General features: G+C 37.1%; 1 long non-coding RNA gene across 1 annotated transcript in view; it reads right to left on the bottom strand.

Moving 5' to 3' along the window:
• The window catches only part of LOC113624351 (uncharacterized), a 131,838-nt gene extending 107,543 nt beyond the window's left edge, over positions 1 to 24,295 (bottom strand). Inside the window, exon 1 of the long non-coding RNA XR_003434312.1 lies at positions 24,058 to 24,295. This is a non-coding gene — a long non-coding RNA (uncharacterized LOC113624351). The remainder of the gene's footprint in view (positions 1 to 24,057) is intronic.
• Positions 24,296 to 24,302: the final 7 nt, after the last annotated feature.

Raw genomic sequence — 24,302 nt, 5'->3', positions numbered from 1 at the left:
GTTATAAAAATTGCTTTTGCCCTTCTGAATTCTTAGCATCTAGACTTTAATATTTGCTCTTCAGTTGCTAACCTAGATGAAATGGAAGCACAGCAAGATTACAGCCTTGTTATACATGGACTCCTAGTACACAACTATCCTTTACCAGTGGGGAAAAAATTTCCTTCGTAAGTTGTCTTACAAAGCCCATTCCTCATAGATACCTGAAATAGCCAAGCAATAGGTTGAGTATGCAAGTTATTTCTTTAGCAATCTCTATAAATTCCTAGCAATTTTTTGAACAGGACTTCTTAAAAAGATTATATCTTCTTCCCTTTTCTAAACATTGTTGAAATGCATTGGAATGGCACCTTATGATTATTTTTGTGTTTTTAACAAAGATATGTGTTGATGTGCTCATATCAAGTGATGAAGCAAATGTAACTCATGACGGTTCATGGTTGATCTCCCAGGTAAATCTACTTGGAAACACAGTAATACTCCCAAAATTTGTAAGAAATTATAAAACATGTCATTTAATACTTTACATCAAATTTCATTCATATTTCTCTAACGGACTAAATTTAGATTTAAATTTTCTCTTGAATACTTTGCTTGGAAATCAAGTTTTCAAAAAAGAAATTTTAAAAGCTAGGAAAATAATCTGGCATTTTAAAGTGAGTATAAAAGTCTTACAAAATCACTTAAGTGCCAAGGGGACTATTTTAATGTGATTTGGAAAAGAATGAACAAAAATAAGAATATTTCTTGGACAGTGCCTTTTAATAATCCTAAGTAAATCTGAGATCATTTCATAGCCATTATATTACAGCAGAACTCTCTGTAGAAATACAGTAAAGTTTTAAATTTATTTCCACAGTTCTCATAAAGTAATTATTTAACTAATAAATGGAAAGTGAAACCAAAGCATAAAAGTATAGAAATCTATACAATAAATACAATGGTATCAAAGGGACCAATTTAAGAACTTAGGTGTTTTAATCTATAAAGATGACGTTAGCAATTTCTCTGGGTGCCTATTTCCAGGACTGTGTCTTCTCTAGCTGTTGTGTGTTACAGAGTTTAGGATCAGGTTTTCTGGGTATTATGTTTGTCTTTTAATTCATTCAACAAATATTTATTAAACCCTATTATTTTGCATATAGACCCTGGAGATACAAAATCAGAACAGGAGAATAATGATCCCAGATCTCTGGTATTAATTTTTAGTCCAGTGTAACCAAGGACCATATGAGATTTTGTCCTGTTTTCTAGGAATTGCTGCAAAGACTCAAAATTAAATGCAAAACATGCAAAATTCTTGCATTCTAAGCTCAGAGATCACTAGGAGTTGGGGCCAGACACATCTTCAAGGTCTAATGAGAGGCAGAATCCAAGCATCTTCTCTTCCATATCTAATGCCCATAACTCTGACAGTCAAAACACATAGAAGACTGGTGGTAAGAAAATGAACTGCCTTTTCAGAAGCAGTGTCCAAGAGGAAAGACTATTTTCTTCCTTTTTCAGCATGAGCCTATAGGAATACTTATCCTTCCAAAATCCACTGGAAATGGGGAGCTTCATGAGAATCACTTATTCAATAGTAGGATTTCTGCCAGAAAAGGAGAAAAGTATTTTGTCCCCCAGTTGTACATTGTGTAACCAGCAGACTCACTAATCTGCCCCTGGGTCACCATGAGCTGGGAAAAGAAGAAGAAGACAGGGCTAAAATAGAGGGAAAAGTGAAACTTCACATACTGTTAAGGCTGAGGCGAGTGAACATTTCAGAAGACAGCTGGGTTTGAGCTATCTTGAAAGAACTTCTCCCAAGAGGAACCTAAGCAGGAAGGTGTTGTGGGAGAAGCCAGGAGCTACGAGTACAGGAGGTGGAAAATACCAAGTCAGAGCTAGATCTCCCATATTAGGGACTCAGCAGGAAATCTGAACGGAGCCCTCCTGGGTCCCATGACAGAAATGACCAATGTGAGCCAGACACCTCTCATCAACGAACAAGTAACTGCTTTCACCTACAGTCCAATAAGGAGAGGTCTGCCTTTTCCCTCTCCTTCCTCTCTACCAGAACCTAACAGAGAAGCTAGCACCTAGAAGGAGGAGGCAGATGGAGAAACTGCTCCAAGATGCTAAAGACACAGATAGTCCTACCTATGCTTTGAAGAGAAGAGAAAGCTTTGAACTGAGTTTCAGACAGAAGTTTTAAAATATACAAGACTGGATGTTAAATGCTGAAATAGGACTGTCCTAATAACTGAGAAGTGCCTGGAATGTGAAAGAGTCTATTCACAATTACATTAGGCAAAGTGAATGGCTTTGCTCTCCCCAGAGTTTGGCCCAAGTCTTAAGTAAAGCTATCAGCAATAAAAACTCAGTTAAGCAGATGTTTTGTTGAAAGCTAGATGTAGGGCACAGGCAGGCCTGAATCCCAGAAAAGGTATCTGAACTGAAGGCACAGAGTTGGAAGCTCTTAGCACTTAAAAATAATATCACCAATAAATAATATTAACCAAAATATATTAACAAAAATAATAGTATTAACAATAATAATGAACATTTATTGACCTCTTACCACCGGCCAGGCACTATACTGAGAGTTCTATATGAGTTACATAATTTAATCCTTAGGACATCCTAATGTACCTAAGGTACCACTATTGTGCTTATTTTACATGGAAGTAAAATGAAAATTTAGAAAATTTGAGGAACTTGCCCCAGTTTCCCAGCTAGTAAACAATAGAACAAGCATCTAAATAAAAGTAGTTCTGACTCCAATGTCCACTTGCTTAACTGAATTCATTAAACTGCCTTCTGAACATTTTTAACTGTATGAAAGTAGATGTTATCATTTAGAGAGACATGAAGTAAGAAGGAAGGGGAACTCTGAAAAACAAAGTAGAAAAGACAGAAAATGAATAAAAATAAGTAAGGTTAATTTAGATACTTTGTAAGATGAGGGCAGTGAGATGATTACAGAAATATAAAAGTTTTTTTCTTCCCAATCAGTGTTGAGGGCCAATTTAGGATGGAGAACATGAATTTATAATAGCACCAACTTTGCTGGTGGTTGCTATATCTTCACAGGTAAAATGCTTGTTTTCTTTAAGAAATAACACTTCATCTACCAATTCCATTCTGTATTCCTTGATAGCAGCACAGGATAAGTACATGATTAATAACTTCTATATATGTATACCTATATGGAAAAGCTACAACTAGTGGATGAGTATATATACATTTTTAAAAGTAGAAGTATAATTTGTGGATCACATTCTTTTAACATAATTCATTTTATGGGTTACAGAACTTATTTCCAGCAAGGTGCAGGAAACTAAACTAAGACTGTTAAGGTCCATTTCACAGCTAAATATCCAAAGCTACTGCATTCACTATCCCTCTTGTTTTATATAGTCATACCTCATTTAACTGACACTGCTCAGGAATATGGTATGCAACATAGATCAATTTTCCAGATAGCTAAAGCTTGCCCACTATAGTATCAAATGGACTCAATTTTAATGAATCTGATAGAAACCTTCTAAAATATATACTTCCTGTCCTTCTTACAGTAGGTGTATTATATAAAATGTATCCTTTTCTTGATGGTCTAGAATCATCCTTATACACATCAGTGTTTGTGCTGCACTATAATATAGTAATGCCCTGAGGAGCTATCCAGGTAGTTTTTCCTTTAGACAAAGACTACTCCAGAGTTGGCATAATTATATTGAATAAAACAAAGCACAACGAATAACACCATGAGCCTTGAATCCAGCCATATATGAATTAAAATTGTGGGTCTCCCATTCAAGAGTTGGGTTACTCTTTAGGTAAGTTATTAACCACTTATGAGTCTTTGATTTCCCATTAGCAAAATGGAGGTAAAATAAGAGCTAATATTGAGTATGTGCTAAGTGCTGGCCACTGTGCTACAGTCTTAACTCCACACTGAGAAGCATACAGTGCAGGAATCAAAAACACAGACTGTGGAGCTGGACCATTTCCTAGCTTTGTGACCTTAGGCAAATTACTTAACCTCTCCATGACTTAGCTTCCTCATCGGTAAAAATAAGACCATAAAAATACCTTCTTTATGGAGTTACTGTGAAAGTCAGTATACTCAAAACACTAAAAGGAGTGCCTGAATCCTAGTAAGCGTTGAGTAAGTGATGATGATGGTGATGATCTCATTTAATCCTCAGAGCGATCTTGAGAGTAACTTAATAACTCCTTATTTTGGAGATGAGGAAGCTAAGATTTAGAGACCTTAATTAACTTGACAAAGTAACAGCACTAGTAAGGAAGTGCTGACTTCAGACACAAAGATGTGACCACTAAACATGGCCACTAGATGCACACTCCAACACATGCTGTTCACATTGTTGGTAATGACCTGGGACTTATGCAGGACACAACCCAAACAGCAGCTCTACCCCCTAGGCTAACTCTCTATTTCATGCAACATTTTTTTGAAGATTAAATGAAAGTATGAAGGCACGCAACACAATTTTTCGCACATAGCCTTTCAATAAATGATAAATCCTTGTTACCTCAACATGCTTCAGTTTTTTTAGCCGTTTAAGCCGCATCCAATCTAGTACACTGTGAATCTAAAGAGAAGTGAGATAACTTGTCAATTCAATAATTAATTCGAAGCCACTTTCTGGCCTGAAAAATATACTCTTATCTCCTACAAGGAAAAGTTCATGGACTTTTTGACAGATGTTTTATTCTGGGTGTTGTAGGTAGTTTCTAAAATGGTCCCCAAAGATCCCCACCTCCTGCCTTTGGGTAATCTCTTTCCCTTGAGTATGGGGTCAACCTAGTGACTTGCTTCTAACAAACAGAACAGGGCAAAAGTGATGAATGTCACTTCCAAGATTAAATTATGAAAACTATGACTCCTATCTTGCTTGCACTCCCTCTCTTGTCCTCTCACTTGCTTACTCTGATGAAGTTAGCTGGTGTACTATGGGCTGCCTTACAGAGAGGCACTCCTGGTGAGAAAGTAAAGGTGGCCTCCTGGTAACAGCAGCAAAGAACTGAGGCCCTCAGTCCAACAACTCACCAGAAACTGAATCCTACCAACAACCACATGAGTGTGCCTGGAAACAGACCCACTCCTGACAAACCTTATGATGACTACAGCCCAACTTTATTCCAGCCTTGTTAGGGACCCTGAGTCAGAGGACCCATTAAGCCAGCTCCTGACCCACATAAATTTCCAGATAGTTGCTTTAAGCCATTAAGTTATGGGATAATTTGCTACATGGCAATAGAAAAGTAATATAAATCTCTGACAAAACTTGCCACATGGAATTGTCATTATCTGACTCCTTTTCTGCCTATCCTACTAGACTGTGAGCTCCTTGAGAGCTAAAATTGTATCTTTTGCCTTTATTTTTCCAAAATCAGGAGCCCTGTTATCTAACAATTAAAATATCTAGAGCAAGGTTGAAAGACATAGATGAAGTACAAGCCCAGGAGAAGCAACAATACTGGAAGGTAGGGGAAGGGGAAAGAGGAGGCTGTGATCAAAGAGAGATTTCAGAGTTTGAAATCCTACAAACAAAACAATCAGAATGATGATAATGTGTGAAATGTGACAGTACTCTGCTAGGCGGCTGGGCACACAAGCCATTCTTAATTAGCTCTTGAGTAGTAGCTTGTTAAAGGCAATGACCACACGAGGAAGAATTAGTGGTGAGCCAAGCTCCCTCCATTTTGAGAAAGCAGTCTAGAGCTAATGCTGACAGCCCAATGCCTCTCTAACATTTCCTGGCCTCAGTAATGAGATCCAGGATGAGAACATCACACCCAGTTCCATTTCCAGGCCCAGCACGACAAAAGGAGTAGGGGCCCAAACCTTGACACATCACTTAGACTGTTAATCAAAAGAAAAAAGTGTCTGTATGAAGTTTCATGAGCAGAGCTTTGAAAGGTTACTATTAACATTAGTGTATTTTATCTGCCCAAGTTGACCTGATCTTTGATGATAACTTTTTAAGACTAATTCAGAAATGTCATAATCAGTTTTTGTTTAATAACCACTCTACTTTTAACAGCTTAACAAATAGGAAAGAGACTATATCCTATGGAAACAACACAGATCAGAACACAGGAAGTTTGAGTGCAAGTCTCAGATATTCAGTAAACAAAATGTGTCCTTAGGTAATACTTGACTCCTTTATGGCTTAGTTTCTTTATTAGTCCAATTGGTATGATAACTGCTACAGAATTTTTGTCTAGATAATATAGAATGATGTGAAAACCCTTTGATAAGGGTTCAGTGCAAATTATAACACAAACACAAACACCAATCTGCTTCTATGACCTCCTTCAAGAAAGAACTCACTTTCATTAAGAAACGTTCTCTAACTCATCAGCAATCTCCCTCACTCTAGAATTATTCTGTCCTTCTTGTGTGGTTTATTTTATCATGTGCTTATTTATAGTTACAAAACTTTTCACTCAAGTTAAAGGTACAAAAGTAGAAAAGGTTTTAAGTTATATATCAAAGTGAAGTTTCACCTTCCTGTTAGCACCAAACCAAACTAAATGTGTGCCCCCATGTAATTTGTTAACCTCTCCAATAACCTGATTGAATGTTTTACATCTAGGATATTCCACAGTGCCATCTCTCACCACCAGCAACAACTGGCCAATACTTTCAGAATCACATTTTTCAGGATGCACAATAGCATTTCCAGGAAGTTGGTTTTGTTTATAGGGAATCAAAACCTCCTGGTTTCAGGAAAAATCCCTGCAAGAGATAAAGCCTCATGAAAGAAAAAAATGGAAACAAATGTCTCCACTTTTGCCCTAAGAAGCCCACTTCCCTCTATCCAACTTTACCTAACACCTGATTAGAGCTGGGCCATGGTGCAACCTTCCAAACACACAAGTCCACCCTGCCTAGAATTCCAGGCCAACTGTGAGCACACCATGCTGGACACTTTTCAATGCCATCTCCAGACACCCAGTGAGGTAAACTTTGCAGGTTAGAGGATCCAACATCAACAGGTCTTTTTCCTTTGCTGCTGTGGCAGGAGCTCCTCATTTTCTCCAAAACTCTTTTCCCTGTATCTAGGGAGTTCCTCTACATCAGGTACAGGTAAAATGAATTACAAGCATTTCGCAGCTTAAGCAAAACTTAGTTGATTCATATATCATCTCTACTCTTTTTTAGGGTTTTACTCCCAGTTCATTGTCCCAGATTTGCTTTCCCCTGTCTTTTGGTGACTGGAGTGGTGGGAGGAAAGGTGAAGAGGAGACAGTGACACATAGTCCACTAACTCCGCAAGGGATCCTACCTCAACAGGAACATTACAGAGATGCTAAATCACTAGGTTGTTAGCACCGCAGTCCTTCAATTGTAATCACAGTGCCCCATCTTTGAGTTACTTCTCTGGCATGAAGGCATTTGCCAGTGCTTTCAAAGTCATCCAGCCTTCCAGTATAGTCACTCTTATCCCAGAGTACACTAGTCATCTCTTACTATTATTGCAGCTTCTACAGAGTATATAGTCAAGACTCCCCAAAACTGTGCTCTCTTTCAAAAGGCAGGAAGCTATTCCTAGAGAAGACAGCATATTCCAGATAAGTTTAAGTCTCTCTTACGTGCACCTACAGCACACTGTGCATGCCCTTATTAAAACACCTATCACAGCATTGTATTGAAATTATCCATTTTCACAGTTAAAGTGTAAACTCTTTGAAGACACATACCAGATCTTAGCATTCTTTTTTTAGAGCTATGCATCTGTCTTTTAAACTGAACTAAGTGAGAGCAATGTACTGGGAAGTTGTAAATCTCTGGGTTATCCTTGCTATATTTCATATGATCAAGATAGAAAATGTTCCTAAAACTCTTGTAATGAAAATTTTCAAATATAAAATATGCTCTAGGATATTGAATTTATAAATGTTAAAATCATTTTTTATTCTTTAATTTTTCTGTCATTAAGATTTTCAAAAATGTGTATATTTCTTAATATTGATATATATTAAGATTCTAATTCTTTGGCTTTAACTCAATGTTGCATTATTCAACTACCATAATAAGATACTCTCACCAAAACAGAAAATCTAATACTTCCCATTTATAGAATATGATAGTAGTACAAAATTGGATTATAAAAGATTGTGAGTGCTTGGATAAGCGGTGATTAGGAAGTAGAAATGTATCAAATTTTCTATATTAATTATGATTTAAGGAGATAATAAATTCTTGAAACTAAGCAACTGAGTAATTGCATAATAGATTAGAAATTGCTTTAAGTGAAAAGCTAGTCATCTCATTTTTTGTTTTAGACTATTAATCATAGGGTATTCTTACTTTTTGCTTTATATTAATAGATGGTATCATAGTAATAAAAACAACATATATTCAGCTCTGTGATTCCTGTAGGCCCCTTGATTTCAGAGTAGACAAATCTCAGTCTCTGTAAAACTGGCCATGCTCATAGGGACCAAGTGCTATCCAAGTGTATTTCTCTCGCCAACACTGCCCCAAACCACCCACCTAGCCACAAATACACATAAAGAACCTCCACAGGTACAACTTTTATCTTATTTCACATAAGAGTAAACCTAGCTCTCTCTAAAGAGACAAAGCTTGGTATTGCAGCATGCCATGTTCCTTGACTCAGTCCACAACATTTACTGAAGAGCCACACTATGTCAGCCAACTCCTTCGTTGACTGTGCAATCCAATAAGCATAATCCAACACTCAAGCTCATCACATCCTTAAGACTGTGGCCATTCAAGCACAACCTAAGCGACTTCAATTATTCTTCTCTACGCACTTCACTTAGTAGAAGCCCATCTACTTGTACATTTTGTAATACCCAGGTTCTCCATCAGAGTATCTAAGTCCCCATGTGCTGTCACTCTCCCAGAGGTCTGGAGTTCACTTGAAAATAACCTGGAAATAAATTATCTTGACCTCTCAAAGCCCTCTTGTCCATAAAGATAGAAATACTCATTGTCACCATTACCTTTAAGTCATGCTCTTTCTCTCCTGAAGGCTTTGGATTCTACAGTCTATTCTCCTTTAATTTTATTCAATCATCCATCTTGTCCAGCCAAACAAGATTATTTGTTTTTATCTCACTATGCTGTAGGAAAATATTAAAACACTAACTTGAAGGAATAAACTCAGAAATGAAACTTCCAGTGATAAGAGGAGAAAAAAAAGCAAAAGGTATCTGAGAACAAGGTAGCAGAGACATTAAACTAACATATACTATACTTGAAAGCCATGCTGATTTTTCTGGAAAACTGAGGATAAACTAGGTAATGAATCTAACAAAAATGGGATTGACATTTCACAAGGATATTTCTTATCCCTTATCATTAAGGGATAAGAAAGAACGGAAGCCCTCTGGAAACAAAACTGCAAGACAAGCAAATAGATACATGAATCCACTGTCAGGTGAGAAAACAGTAAAGGAAAGCTGCTGACAGATTTCATCAAGAATCATTATAGAATGCTTGGTTTATGATGCTTTACCCATATAGAATTATTTATTAGTAACTGGTAATTATGCATGATAACATTTCTTTATGATCAAACATTGTTTCATTCATTTGTATCTGATCAGGATTATATATTAATTAGGTTCATGGCATCATTTAGAGTAGAGAAAAAGTATATAAACTTTTCTATGTACTGATTCTTTAGGAGATACAAAATAATATTGAACTGGAATAATAAAGCATCACTATTTACAGACAGGTGTCAGGAGATCTCCTTGTGCAAAGTTACTCAAAACTCAAAGACAGCTTCAATCATCTCTTCACTTGGCTGATTTGCTCTTGGCCTTGAGTGTTATTCTAGGCCTTCTTTGAGTTAGATGTTCCTCTTATGTACTCCTATAATATCTTATGCTTCTATCACAACACCAGTTAAACTTTATATTATTGGCTTGTATTTCATGCTAGATTTCAAATAAGTGTGACTGAAACTATGTTTTACTGACTAATAGCATTATCTAGTAAAGTCCCAGAACACAGTAGGCAGTCAATAAATATTTACTGAAGCAATGTATGAAAGCTTACATAGGAATGATTACTTACCAAAGAGTCAAGAATATGTAGTCTAAAAAAAAGTTTGTCATTTTCTGATAGGTACTCCTGGAGAATCTTAGAGAGAATTAATGTTAACATTAAGGCTATGATTGAAAGCATCATGGTCCCTAGGAAATGAATGCCTATTAGAAGCGTGGGATTTGAGGAAGTAGGCATCCAACCTACTTATAGTCTCATGATGATGACAAGAGAAGGCAGATAAACTAGACTCATTCCTGCCCTAGCCTGATTCTCAGAGTCCTGTAGTTCATTTTACAGTGTTCATGACACCATGTTTCCTATCTTTAGAATTCCTTGTAATGACTAAATTCCAATGAGACTAAAGTCTCTGATATGCAGTTGAGATAGAACAATATTAAATGTTCACGAGCTTTAAAGTACCAACTACAATACAATCCCCTTGCAATTGCTTGTAATTCCAACTTACATATGTTTTATAAAGGGACAACCCAGAAATAAATTAGAGTTTTAGTAATTTTGATACAAGTAAACACTTTTTCCTCCTCTATAATCAGTAGTTAACATGTGTCCTGAGAAGTGGTTTTGTAATTATAAGTCCTTTCATTTAATAAAAGATTAAAGAATGATATTTACTCCTATGACCACTTACACAAGAATTTCATTTTAAATTTATTTTTTAAGTTATAATAATGAACCTAATCTTTTAATGAAAAGGGAAGCAAGTATAGTAACACAAAATTTCATTTATTGAATCTTAAGTTTTCAAAGAACAAATGCTATTGAAATGGTTGAGACTATTTGATTGATAGGATATTTTGTACTATGGTGGCTGGTTTTATATAGTTTAACATTTTGACTGTTTCTTCAGAAACACTTAGGCCTTTGTTTCATTTTGAATTATTAGAACACATTAAGATCTACAAACACTGTGCACTTTAAAATAGTAATCAGATGAAGAGACACATAAAACATAATTTTTTGAAAATCAGTAACATACTAAACCTGTAGCAAATACTTTGTGGAGTAAACAATGATGTGAAGAACATTATTTCTTTCATGATAACAAAAGACAATTTAGTTTAACATCTAAAAGAAGACTTTTACAAGAGAGGAATTAAACTTCCCCTAATAAAAGAAAACAGATTACTTCTAAAAAGTATTTCATTGAAAAATTCCTAAATTGAGAAGCTATGATAACCTCTCATCCATAATGAACCAAACAATTATTTATTAACAATTCACTACTGTACCAAATACAGCTATAAAACCTGAACAGAATGCATAGGGCAGTTACTTGAGGATTCTAAGAATTAAATTGTAGCAAGCAGACTGGGAAAGAAAAAACAGAAATCAGACTGCCACAAAACCGACATTGAGTTTTAACTTTTATTTTACTCTGGCATCCCGTGTCTGGACTCAATTCAGCCTGAAATTCAGAAATGGAATTTGGTCAAGAACAGCAAATGCCAAGAGAATTCCTGCAGTTCTGGCTCAAGAACTGAGAAAGGCGTCCCCTAACACTCAGAGAGAGAGCAAGAGCTCTATTTTTCTTCCTTTTTCTCCATTCTCTCATGCCCCAGATCCAAGCAAGCCAATGGTGGCTCAGTGATCACGGCAAAGGTGGCAATGAGAGGTATGGGAGCCTAAAACTCTAAGTGAGGAGAACTTTCATTTCCTGTAGATGAGTTGTGGTCCAAAGAGGGTAAGGCAACTCCTCCCCACCCACCCACCTTTGTCTTCTTGCTACTTTGCATCAAATGTCATATTTAGAATTCCTCCCTATGATAGTCATAGGAAGTATGACAGTAGAGTAAATAAAGACATATTTCTGGCCAGAGGACCAAAAAGGGGAGTCCCAGGAAACAGGTAAGTACAGTAAATACTGCAGACTAAGGATTGTGGGAAAGTGACATCACAAACTGTTTATGAACTACAGTGCTCAACCCTAGCTACATATGTGTGTACTTGACCTTAAACAGCACACTAACAACTCTGAGAAGTGAATCAGTATTTAAACCACTGCCCAGATCCCATACTGGCCATTGTGAGTGGTACACATACAAAAAGGACCCTTTGCACTATAAAAACTTTGAAAACAGAACTGACCTTGAAACCACATTCTGCAGAAAGCTGGTTATAATTCGTGGTCTGAACCCAACTTGGCCAACTGCCAGCTAAAACAAAAATATCAATATTTTTCATAGGATTTAAACAAGACCCAGCACCTCATAACATAATATTCAAAATGTCCTAGATATAACCCCAAATTACTTGGGGTTACCAAGAAATCTCTCACAGGGAAAGAAAATCAATAAATGCCAATGCTGTAATGGCAGATTCTGTAATTATCTGACAAAGATTTAAAACCATTATTAGAAAAACATTCCAACAAGGTCAAATACCTTGAAATAAATGGAATGGTAGAAAATCTTGAAATAAAACAGCAATTATAAAGAACCACCAAATGGTAATTTTAGAACTAAAAATACAATAACTTAAAAATTTACTGAATGGGATCCATGGAGATGACAAAGGAAAAAGATTAGTGAATTTGAAGATAGAGCAATAGAAACTATGTAATCTGAAAAACAGAAAAATGATTTAAAAAATTAAATGGAACCTCAGGAACCTGTGGTACAATAATAAAAGGTCTGATATTTGTGTCATCTGAGTCCCAGACAGAGTGGAGAAAGAGTACATTAATAAAACATATATATATATATATATATATATATATATATATATATATATATATATATATATATTTGAAGAAATAATGGCTGAAAACTACCCAAATGTGCAGGGAAATGCACAAACCTGAAAGTTCAAGAAACTCAGTAAACCCAAACAGAATAAACACAAAAAAAATCCATGCCCAGACTCATCATAATTGAACTGCTGAAAACTATAGACAAAGAAAATATCATGATAGCAGCCAGAGAGAAATAATGCATTACGGATAGAGAAACATTTATTCAAATTAACAACTGTCTCATGGAGGCCAGAAGGAAATGGAACATTTAAAAATTGCTGAAGGGCTTCCCTGGTGGCGCAGTGGTTGAGAATCTGTCTGCCAATGCAGGGGACACGGGTTCGAGCCCTGGTCTGGGAAGATCCCACATGCTGCGGAGCAACTGGGCCTGTGAACCACAACTACTGAGCCTGCGTGTCTGGAGCCTGTGCTCCACAACAAGAGAGACCACGACAGTGAGAGGCCCGCGCACAGCAATGAAGCATGGCCCCCACTCACCACAACTAGGGAAAGCCCTTGCACAGAAACGAAGACCCAACACAGCCAAAATTTTTTTAAATAATTAATTTTAAAAAATGCTGAAAGAAAATAATTTTTAACCCAGAATTCCATATCCATAGAAAATATCTTTTAGGAATGAAAGTAAAATAGTCTCAGATCAAGGTAAATAAACTAAGAGAATTTTCTTGCCAGCAGATCTGTTCCAAAAGAATTGTTAAAGGAACTTCTTCAGACAGAAGAGAAATAATACCCAAAAGATGCCTGCAGCATTGAAAATGAAGAAAGAGCAACAGAAATGGTAAATATATGGGTAAACATAATAGACTATTCTTATCCCCTGTAGTTCTTTAAAATATGTTTGATATTTGAAAGCAAGAATTATAACACTGAGTTTTAAAATGTGTGTAGATATAATACATAAGATAGTTACAATACAAGGCAAGATAATAAAAACTATATGGTGGAAAAGTAAGTGGGTGCTTTATAAATGATAACCTATAGGAAGACAAAACTAAATATAAAGATTCCAAATGCAGTGTGACTGTCTACAGGAAAATGACTTCAAAAGTCAGAAGCAAGGTTAATCAGAAATAGATTGGGGAGTGGTATAATATGAAATCCTCACACAGCATATAAGTATGCTCATGATCTTGACCCATCATGAGGACTGCTTACCTCTCCAGCTTCATCTCACTCTTCATTTCCTTGTACTATATACCCTAGTCATATAAAAATTATTTGCAATTCCCCAAATATTCCATACTAACAAACCTCCATGACTCTGTATAAGCTACTCCTTCTCACGAGACTTCCTTCATTCCTTTCTTCACCTGGCTAATTCCAATTTATTTGTCAAGATTAGCTCAGGTGTTTCCTTCTCACACAGGACCCAAAATTAGGTTTCATGACTTTCCTATGCAGTCCACATACATATTATTATATGCATATGTATATTATTATATACACATTATATATGTATATATACATATTATATACACATATACATATAATACATATAATTATATACGTTATTATATACATGTTAATTATATAATACATATGTAATATGCTAATATATACATAAATATTAATTATTTGGTTTAAAATTTCTAACAAATGCTATCAAATTAGTACATAATAAAATTATAAAGCAATAAAACTATTTGAGGAAATAACAAAAGTACTCTTAAATCAATACATCAGTAGAATAATTGAAAAATGAACTAATTTAAAATCATTTAGAATCAGTAAAAAATGCATTTAAAATTATCTCTAATACACTCTTATTTAGTTATCATCTTGCTACCATTATTAGAATGATCTTAACTAATGTATTAAACTAAATGCCCTAAGGTAAAATTACTTTTATGAATAATATTTAATGATCCAGAAGAATAATATTAAACCCACAAAAATGTTTTTCAAAACCCATTTTTAAAACTCCGTATTAAAATCACTGTTAAATAAACGTGTGTTCTGGCATTTGATAAATTTATTACAAGTTTGCTGGAACTGAATGAATCTAAGAAATCTACTTCAACTTCTCTATTTTACAGACAAGAAAATAAAGAACCAGGGAGGTGACTTGGGGAAGTTACATAGCTAATTAATGGTAGGGCTACATTAGAATCAATATTCTTTGACTCCTTCCTAGAGCAGAGTTCTTTTTTTTTTTTTAATTTGGGGGTATAGTTGCTTTACAATACTGTGTTAGTTTCTGCTGTACAGCAAAGTGAATCAGCTATATATACACATATATCTCATCTTTTTTGGATTTCCTTCCCATTTAGGTCACCACAGAGCACCAAGTAGAGTTCCCTGGGCTATTCAGTAGATTCTCATTAGTTATCTATTTTATACATGTAGTGTATATATGTCAATCCCAATCTCCCAATTCTTTCTAATACGCTACCAAACCTCTCATAGATACAATAAATTCTAAAGTTATGAATGGATTGTATTTTAAAAATTCATTTATGATTCACTTTCAGTTGGAACTGGGAATTAACTTTTCCCCTAGAATAATTTTTTATTTGAGTTGAATTCCTAAATTAGTCCCCAAATATAGGTACTCTGAGGAATTAACAGTCCTTTAATTCAACGATCTGAACAGAGAAAAATTAAGTTTAAAGGAAGGGCTATTTTTATGTGTAGATCTTTGATGCTCATAAATTAAACTCCTTGAACATGCCACTAATGATTATTGCTATAGTTGAAAATGCAAGATGATTTTCTAAACAGGTGTTACTAGGATTCTAGCACAACTTCCTGACTTTCATGATCCAACTTTGTAAAATTATATTTGGGGATTTCCCCCCCTTCCTTATGGTATCTGCCAGATGTTTTGTAGTTGCTAGCCATCTTCAGCTGTGTACCTACCTGACTTCACAACCCTCCTATAGGAGCTGGAAGGATTTTTGTAGAACATGGCAAATTCAACATACTCATTGGCTTAAATCCAACCAACACTAACTGCATCCAGGAGAACTGAATGTTCTTATTGGTTTAAGGCAATTCAGGGCTACCCCCTGAGCTGGCAGTAGTATACCTCCCTGAACTTATGGGCCATGTACCAAAGGGGTGGATGGCCTAAGAAAAATCTGGGTATTATAAGGAAGGTGGGTAAGGGAAAGAGATGTTATGTAATCAATCAATAAATGTCCACTACACTAGGAGATAATGTTCCTTGTTCTATGAAGTTCCTTCAAGGCAGAGTCATTTATAGTCTTCATGCAGTCTTTAATGACCAAAAAATACACAAACTGCCCCTCCTCTATAAATTCCCTTCTACTAATGTTTTTGTCATACCCTGAGTTTACCAGATTTCCCATGTACATAATATAGTTATGGAGCAGTCCACCAAAGGGTTTTTTCTGATTTGGGAATTCATACATACATACATACATTCATATCTTAAACATGTATAGTTGTACAGCTAAAGACCAATTGATTATTAATGAATCACTTTTAATTGAAAAACACAAAAATTCCATTAAACAAAGGGGAACCCAGATATTTGATGGTTGTATATTACATTAGCATTTTCCACATACACTGACTAAAATTCATTATTAATTTTTACTCCCTGCAGGATATTAAAAGCCCCGACTAAGCAGAGTTAAAAGAGAATAAAGAATTAGCACTAAAGTTCAAAGAAAAGTAGAAGTCTATAAAATGACATATGATATGAAGACTAGAGTTCCCTGTAGCCTCCTTCCTTACTGCTACCTCGCCATCAGATGAGACAAGGATGAAGGGGAAAAAAGTAGATAGAATAAAAGAAGACATAAGGGAAAACTACTTCATGTGAATGGCTGTAAGGAAAAAACTGAAGTTCTGCATTAATGGCAGAATATAATTTATAAAACTGTATTGCCTATTGTCATGCACTAAACAAACACATAAACACACACACACACACACACACAAATTAGAATTATTCAAAGAGAAAAAACCCAGGGAGGGGGACTAAACACTGTAACATTCAAGTATAGTAAAACCCTAACCGAAACAAAATTGAAAATTACTTTAAAATTTTTCCATATAATTTTAATATGCTTTTTTTTTTTTTTTTTCTTTTTGCGGTACGCGGGCCTCTCACTGTTGTGACCTCTCCCGCTGCGGAGCACAGGCTCTGGACACGCAGGCTCCGTGGCATGTGGGATCTTCCCGGACAGGGGCACGAACCCATGTCCCCTGCAGCGGCAGGTGGACTCTCAACCACTGCGCCACCAGGGAAGCCCTTAATATGCATTTTTAAGCATTAACACGGCATCAAAGGAAAATGATTTATTTTGGAAAGATGTTCAACAATAATATTGAAACCAATAGTATTCTGATTAAAGAGAAAATTCTGATTAGCTAGTATACCCCACATACATTTAAGATTTTTTTATCTGAATTTCAATTTTATATACACACATGCACATTCAACACACTATACTTAAGATATAATTTTCACAGAGATTAGCTTAAATTCTAAAATGCAGAATTTCCCCTTGAAAGCTATTAGATATTGATATTAGTTTTTAAGGAAATGTTCAATTCCTTATCTCTGAAGACTTCTAAAATCTGTTGTGGTTTAGGAGCCATCAAGCCTAAATCAGTACACTTACGTGCTGCTAAACAGACAACTCCAAGGACAGTCCACTAAACAGCTAATATGCAAATATGTGAAAACATTCACATAAACCACAGGAAGAAATGTAGAAAAGGATTCACCGTCACCTTTTTACTGTGTTCTCCCATACATGAATGAGGTGTCTCAGAATCATCACTGCTATTTTTATTATTATGGCTATTGTTAACCAGCTCAATTGCAAATTCCTGCTTTTCCTTATAGTTTCCATTAAGTCTTGGCTAAGAAGCCTTCCCTGTCTCCCCTCAACAGGCTTGGGTCCTTCTTCCTTCTATGATCCAAAGCACTTTGAACACATCTCGATTATCAACATTAAATTATTGCATTTTAATTACTTAATTGCATGACCATTTCCGAAGTAGGTTTCTCCTAGAGAAAGATATTCTATCACTTTGCCTAAGTAACTTCTACTTTGTTGGAGTTCAGTATATGCCTGTCGAATGAATGGTCAATCAAAATCTGTATCAGAGATTAATTCCTTCAGTTAATTATATAGAGTAGGAGTTGAGATGGCAAGACAGTTTTTCTGATGTGTTTTCCCTTCCCACACTCTGTATTACTAAAGAAAAAGCCTAAATTGCCTTCTTAATAGAAGGGAGGAAGTATTTCCTGCTCCCATCAAAGGCCAGCATATCCACTTCTATTCCATTCCCTCTCAGTCTCTCATGGGGTTTGCTCCCACAATTATCCCTTTCCTGCATCATCAATTATTTTCTTGAGCTTAATTATTCCCATCAGCTTACAAACATAGCCTTGTATCCTGTATCTTAAATTTTTTAATTACAAATACATCAAATTGAAACCCCCTGTTGCCTTCATATCCTCTCCCAGCTACCTTCACATTTCTCACCTCTTCTTCACTGCAAAACTTTGTGAACCTGTTAGTGATGTCTGTCTTAACTTCCTCATTCCCATTCTCTTGTCAAGTCACTCCAATTGTCCTTCATTTTTCCCCCACTACACTAAGACTGCTCTCATGAAGGTGCTGCTGATCTCTGTGTCTCCAACTCCCACAGACAACTTCTCTGCTATCATCCTGCTCAGCCTCTCAGGTCATTGGACAGCGTGGATCACTCCCTTCTGGAGAGTTTATTCTCTTGGCTTCCTTAACACACAGGCTAGTTTCTTTTCCTATCTCAATGACTGTGCCTTTTCTGACTTCTCTGCTAGCTCTTCTTCCTCTCCTCAATGTCAGGAGTGACTCAGTGATGAGCTCTATTCTCTTCTCTATCTACATCTCTTCCTATAATTTTAAATAGAATCTATATACAGATGCCTCTCAAATTTCATTCTGTAACTCTGACCTCTCTCTAAGACTCAAAAATCTTATGTCCAACTGCATATTTGACATCTGCACTTGAATTTCTACTTGGCATCTCATAATTAACAAGTCCAATGCAGAAATGTTGGTTTGTATTTGTTCTTCCCCTAATCTTTTCCATCAGGATAAACTCTACTACCATTTATTCAGTTGATTTCTTAAGAACAATGAAGATCTTTATATTAATCATGTATTGATTGCTGTGTAACAATTCTCCCAAAACTTAACTGCTTAAAACAATGAACATTTATTGTGTTGAACAGTTTCTGTAGGTCAGGAATCCAGATATGGCTTAGTAGCTCTGGCTCAGGGACTCTCATAAGACTGCAGTCAAGATGTTGCCTGAGGCTGGTCGTCCAAAGCCTTGACTGGGGCTGAAGGATCCACTCTAGTGGCTCAACAGTGCTGATTGTTAAACAGAGGGTTTCAGCTCCTCTCCACAGGGACCTCTCCAAATGCCTGCCTAAATCGCCTCAGAATATGGCAACTGACTTCCTCCAAAGCCAAAGATCCAAGAGATAGCAAGACTGGAGCAGGAATTTCTTTCTGATCTAGTGTCAAGAGTCACAATGTCATTTCTGCAATATCCTATTGGTTACACAGGTTAGCCATACTTGGTTTGTGATGGGATGACACAAAGACATAAATACCAGGAAGCATGAATCATTAGGGACTCTCTTGGAAGCTGGTTAATACAATTTTGCATAGGGGAAAAAAAATCACATAATTGAATCCTTCACAGTCTTTTCAACCCCAAATGTTTCTTTCCTGTAAATTACTCCATCACACACAAACACAACACAGAAAAATATGGAATACGGCAGCCTAACTATAGGTCCACATCCTCCTCCTTCTCCTCTCAAACCTCAGTAGACTTGGATAGTGCATTTGAAACCATGAGCTTTACTAGAGGCTTTGGAAAAATAAGTTAGGGACTTCCATCTACTCTGTACTAGGTAGGAGATTGAGGTCTCATGAAGTAAAACTCCCCCCAAAAGACAAAACACGGTAGGTCACAGAAATAGCTTAGTTGTCAAACACCTGAGAAGCTCCTCAGGAAGACCAGCACCTGATTGTAAGCAATCCGGATAATCTCTCCAATGCAGTCATATGGCTTCTGTTACCATATAGAGTTCTGTAACATAGTGGAATGATATAAAACCTTACCAAGGAGTTAAGTGGCATCCTCCCTAAGAAATATCAACATCATTAGTGTTCTTGAAAAATTCTCTTTTACTGGAGATCTTTATGTAACCAAGCAGGACCTTGTGGGTACTTCCGGGGACAGGAACTCCCCCTCCAACCCCATGTCCTCTGCCTGCCTCCTGTTTGTAGAAAAGCCATAGTCTCCCAGGACTCCCCCTGAGTCACAAAAGCGTGGCTCAAGAATTAATGACTGAAAGAATGTGAACATGTAGTGACAAAAATATTAGTTGGGCCAGGAGAACTGGTAACAATTTAAACAGTCAATCTGCCATATATCAGTCACAGAATTTTTAGTTCCTCCCTGAAGAACATAGGTAACAGTGTCTGAAGCACATTCCTAAGTCATTTTACAGATACTAAAACTCCCACCAAATGGAAGTTAACTACTTGATGATCATGAGCATAGAGCCCCCAGATCAGCTGGAGCCTGAGGATTGATGATGTTAACCCCTGTGACACCACACTGTTACCTCACCATCAACCAATTAGAGAATTGTGCATGAGCTGGTCACTCACCCTGCGACTCCCCACCCTCACCTGGCCTTTAAAACTGCTTCCCTGAAACCCATCACTGGAGAGTTAGGGGGGTTTGAGTATTAGCTGTCCATACTCCTTCTCTGGCACCTGCAATAAACACTGCACTTTCCTTCACCACAACCCAGTGTCAGTAGACTGGCTTTACTGCACACAGGCGAGTGGACTCAAGTTTGGTTTGGCAACATTTAGATGGTGACAAATATCTAAACAAACTGAAAGAAAAAATTATGAATCATGTAATCGAATCACAGGGATATAACTAGCCTCAGAAAGACTAAAACTAGCTCTCTCTAGCTCTCCTTTCTGTTTCTTCTTTGGCATCAGTGCATTTTACCAGACCAGAAGTCTCCATTCAGTTGTAATTATAGCCACCACTGCCTCCTGGCTGATATCTTCTCAGTTCAGTCACAAGAAAGAGAAGGCTCTTCTGACCTCTTGACCCAGTTTGAAAAAAATCGCATAGGACTCTGCTTGACTCAGCTCGGTCACATGACTACCTCACTGAGTTAGGGGAGCAGAATGCTATGACTCAGTTGGACATATTGTTCATTCCTGAGAGCAAGGAATATGGAAGAGTTCATTCAGAATACATGCTACAGTGGGAGAAGTAGTGTTCCAAATGAGGAAGTATGCTATTCTCAAAAGAAATAAGAGTCAGTTGCCAGACAAAACAATGAATGTCAACCATACTTCCAACCCTAAACTATAGCATCTGTCTGCATACCTGAGGATACAGGAATTGAGAAATTAATGGTTGAAAGTAAAAAGTAGTTATTTTTAAATACTCGCATGGACTTATCCAGTCTTCACAGGGACTCATCTCAGTTACCGATGGTAAATTTTTTTTAAAGTCTCTTATAAGAACACATAAATTAAAGAAAATTAATGTATGCAATGAAAAAAACAGCAGTTCAAAGAAGAGGGTCCTTTTTGAGCATATAGTGAGTTACCATAAAACATAAGAGAGTAAAAGAAATTGGACCAGTGAATTTAAAGCTCAGTTGAAGAATTCTCTCAGAACTTAAGGGAAAAAAATAATAAAATGAAAATTATGGAAGGAAGGACTTTAGAAAAATAAAATAGGGCTTCCTTGGTGGCCCAGTGGTTGAGAGTCCGCCTGCCGACGCAGGGGACACGGGTTCATGCCCAGGTCCAGGAAGATCCCACATGCCGCGGAGCGGCTGGGCCCGTGAGCCATGGCCTCTGAGCCTGTGGGTCCGGAGCCTGTGCTCCGCAACGGGAGAGGCCACAACAGTGAGAGGCCCGCATACCACAAAAAAAAAAAAAAAAAAAAAAGTTTCCTAGGAAAGATAACTGAATTACATCACCTATAGATAAGCTTTCTTTTTAGTGATAAGAAACTCATCCATTCACCAGATATTTACTAAATTCCTACTACGTACTGTTCAGCAGCTGGAGATAGAGCAGTGAACAAACTACACAGTCTCTGCCATAGAATCTTCATTCTAGTGGGAAAAAAATTAAACTGCAAGGCAAAGTGGAGAAAGCTTACCAAGATAGATAATCTCTGTCAAGGTGGAAATATTTTGTTTCATCATATTTTATGTCTCACCATATTTAAGAAGTGATGCATACATTTCATTTTACTTTGAGATATTCATTCTGTCAATTAGGATTAGGTTCAGCCACAAGAGTAAATTAACAGAGGCCCTTATTTCTTTCACATATAAGTCTACAGTTAGGCAGTCTGTGGGCATTTTAGCAGATCAGCTCCATGAAATATACAGAGACTCAAGACTCCTCTATTCCTAAGAATGTACCCTGTACCACCCTACCATGCCCACCCACATACATACACTCCCCCAAAACTGTTTGGGGAATCCAAGGAATCTGCATTTTAACAGGTATCCCAGGTAATCGAAATGCAGGTAGTTTATAACCCACCTGAGGTATCCTGATATAGAAGACTGAGGAAAAAGATGATAAAATGACTCCTAAAACCTTGGTAATGAGAGAAATAAAATTACTTCTAAGAATCAAACTGTGAAATCAATAAATAGTTCCTAAAAGCAGAGATAAGTAAAGTCACCTTAAAGAAAGCCAAACCACCCACATTTGACAAAACCTCAACTTTTAGGTATTTTCTTATCTAAAGAAATTGTCGGAGTGAAGGTGGATGATGCAGAGTGAGCCCATAAACAATATGGAAGCAACTAAAAGATAGTCTCAGAGGTCTTCTCCAGACATGATGCCTACATCTTATTGCACACATTTTCAGAACTCCTCCAACCATTCTCTTATGAAAAGTTTGGATTTACTTTTATTGTTACCTTTTAAAATGTTTCACATGAAACTTTATAATTTTAAATTAATTTTGTGCCATTAATAGTATCCCCTGTCAGGTTATGTCTTGGAAACATAGGTAATATTAGGCTGTGGCTACTCATACCAAAGGCTGTATATCAGATAATGTTCAACTACGGAGCTGGGCAAAAATGCAAGATAAATTTTGGCTTCCACGTTCTCATCTTCATTTCATTCTAAAGGGAAATAAGAAACAAAAGAAAAGAGAGAAGAAAACCCTAGAACAATGTGTCATAAAGCCAGATTAAAAAAAAGGGTTAACACTATTTTGTAACATCTATCACTGTACTTCTTTTCCATAACACAAATGCAAAACTGAGTTGATTATTCCTGTCCACCAAGAACTTTTTAAAAATTCCTGAAAGAATTTTAGGTCCTGTTCAGAAAATATATGTATCTCCAACGAAATAATCCTAAATTCAATAGGTAAGGTAAACTGCATGCCATTATACTACTCCACCCTAAAAAATTTTCTCTTACCTCTCCTTTTTACTAAAGCCTATCCTTTCAAATTGCTGTTTAATTTCCAAATTAATTCTTCCACAGCTTCACATCACTCAGGTAACCTCTCAGTCTCTGAATTAAGGGACTCCCACCACCAGTTTCCGGCTGGAGATAGAACTTTTATTAAAAGTACGAAGTATGAGGTCAGCCAACAGGACCTGAGATTTGGGGCAAGTTCTTCAACGCTGGGAAACTTAGCTTTTTCATTTGAAAAATGACGTTTGATGCAGATTTCTAAAATTCCCTCAAATGTATAACGGTGATTCAAACATAACCAGAACTCTTGTTTGATATGGCAGTAGATTTTCTTAAGGGAAGCAATTTGGCAAGTTTTGCATCACCTGTCCCAAGCCCCTTATTGTGTGCACTTACGGAAAACTACTTAAGCTCCATTTTACTACCGAATTAACCGGTGGGGAGGTGGAGCGGGGGGCGGGGATGTTAACCTACATTTTAGCACTGGGGAGAATGGAACTGTCGCCCCTACAAAAATCTACGAAAGGGACAGCACTGCAACATACACCCAGGAAGCTTTCCAGAAGCAAAACCAAGGGATCTGTCAGGTGAAAAGTACGCCCCAGGTTGGTTTCACATGCTAACCACTGCCTGAGATCCCCTAAGGCCAGGCAGAAAACGCTTGTCTGTTCTTTTTTTCTTTGCAAATTTCAAATTCCTTCAACCCAAAGGCTTGGCTCCAAACCATGCTGTGGGGAGCTAAACCGCCTCACCCGTTCTGAATGTGGAAACATGACTCCGCCTCGCCAACGACCGCAAGAGGGAGAAGCAGCTACAGGGAAGCCAGGTTAGGCCGGGCGCCTGTCTCGTCGGCCCCGCCCGGGAGTAGACCAGCCGGCGCAAGCCCCACGGCCCGCGCGAAAGCCTTAAGAGTCCACAGCCCACGCGGACGGCGGCGGGGTCAGGGCGGCGCGTCACGTGGCCCAACGGCGCAGCCAATCAGCGCAGCCCTCTGAGG

This window comes from Aethalodelphis obliquidens, unplaced genomic scaffold (assembly GCF_003676395.1).
Source record: "Aethalodelphis obliquidens isolate GAN/ISIS:26980383/991018 unplaced genomic scaffold, ASM367639v1 scaffold13, whole genome shotgun sequence".
Lineage (NCBI taxonomy): Eukaryota > Metazoa > Chordata > Mammalia > Artiodactyla > Delphinidae > Aethalodelphis > Aethalodelphis obliquidens.
The sequence above is the reverse complement of the archived record's forward strand: the minus strand, read 5'-3'. Positions and strand labels throughout refer to the sequence as shown.